This window comes from Aegilops tauschii, chromosome 1 (genome assembly GCF_002575655.3).
Source record: "Aegilops tauschii subsp. strangulata cultivar AL8/78 chromosome 1, Aet v6.0, whole genome shotgun sequence".
NCBI classification, from domain to species: Eukaryota; Viridiplantae; Streptophyta; class Magnoliopsida; order Poales; family Poaceae; genus Aegilops; species Aegilops tauschii.
The window spans coordinates 314,245,433-314,247,166 of NC_053035.3; the positions used below are offsets into that span (position 1 = coordinate 314,245,433).

Here is a 1,734-nt window from a genome sequence, read left to right on the forward strand (position 1 = left end):
AAGGGGAGGTGAAGGAAACAACTCATAGAGTTTTCTTTTCGTGTCTTCCCCTATCCCTCTTGCTCTCCCGATCCCAATATCTCATCCTGTAATAGATTTGTGTATATCAGAGTTTATCAATCGTGATCCGAGGTGTTACACATATCAAGCCTGAGTAAAAGTTTACCCCGTATAGAGAGATTTTGCAGTCCCGCACACAATCTACCAGATACATACTGCAGGAAGACATTTTTGGGAAGGCAATAAATGTATTTATTACTCATTGTGAGGCATCACATTACATCAAATTAATAGGAAAAGATTTTTCGGGAAGGAAACCCGGCCCCGGTGAATCAGATAAGACTGGCAGTAACAAACATAACGCATGTCTGCCTATATATACGCATCGACATCAACCGCGGCCCAAATCATCCTCTGAGTAGTACGCACTCTCAACTTATTTGACGATCTTGAACCACCTGCGCGCGCACGAATGGCGAACTACTACATGAAGCCGGCCTTCCAGTTTCTGGTGCTTTTCCTGGTTCTTCTCGGATGCTTTGCGTCTCGCGCTCAGAGTAAGTTGACACTTCCCAAATCGAAAATATGTGCCGCGCAGTGTAGTTTTTCAGGGGCGCTGCGCATTTCCTCTCTTATGCTAGATACATGACCTGTCTACATCGGCATATGCTGAGGTTCTTAATCTTGGGACTATTTTGCAGGTCAAGGGCATGGACCGGACATATTCTCATGCGAGAGGCAGTTGATGCGGCCATGCGACTTGTGTTACTGCTGCTTGTATGGCAACAATAAGGGAGTGTGCTATGCAACTGATGTGGACTGCAGGCTGGCTTGCCCTCCGCCTAAATTCACCCTACCATGAACCTGAACATTTTTTTTGTAATGTCTCTCATGTAGTACGTCTGTACTTCTTACCCCATACTCTGAAGAATAATTGGCAGAATCAACTGATGTCATATGCGTGTGTGCTTATCTGTTTGCACTACCTTTTCCGTTGAAAAAAATCCGTTCCCAGTTTGCTGAAGCACAAACAGCGAGACCCTAATTCATGTGTATAGACGGCCTGATCTTTCACGTCGACTCTTGATCAGCAGTTCTCCTCCCTTTTTCTTAGCAACTGGCGATGTGATAAACAACCCTCCATCATTAAATATCCATGATGGAAAAATCACTGATAATGCACACGATCTGACCGCCTTTGACTCACGTTTTCTGTATATTTGCATAACTCACATATAAATTAGTCTCATACTTATCGTACATAGGCAGTAGTTGGGCGGAGACCATCTTGTGTGCCTAAGCGAGCGAGAGCGCCCCTCCCCACCTCCCTTCCCGCGCCGCTGGCCACTCCGACCGCAGCGGCCACCCACGCCCTAGCCCCTACCACCGACCGCCAGGGAATCCGCCTCTGGCCATGCTGTGCTGCTCCCACGCGGGGCCCCGGCCTCGCCGACCGCCAGCCTTGACTGGAGCACCCCGGAGAAGGGGGAGATCTGGGCTGCGACCAGCGGTCCGTCCCAGGTGCCGGAGACCCCTGCCGCCCCGTCACCGCGGATTTGCGCCTTGGCCTCGCTCTCCCCACACGGATCTGACGCGGATAGGCATGGTGCGGCCTCTGCCCCGGCGGGCAACTCCGTACCTCCCCATTTTGGGGGCAATCGCCTCAAGTCCATTGTGGTGGTGCTGTCCCCCCAAGCCCGGCCGGCGGATGGAGGCATTGAAGATGGTTGGACA

At 50.9% G+C, this 1,734-nt stretch overlaps 1 long non-coding RNA gene across 1 annotated transcript; it reads left to right on the forward strand.

The window, feature by feature from the left end:
* Positions 1-390: 390 nt before the first annotated feature.
* Positions 391-956, forward strand: LOC120968046 (uncharacterized). The gene is made up of 2 exons (XR_005762072.2): positions 391-557; positions 702-956. It is a non-coding gene; the product is annotated as an uncharacterized lncRNA (long non-coding RNA).
* The last annotated feature ends 778 nt before the right edge of the window (positions 957-1,734 follow it).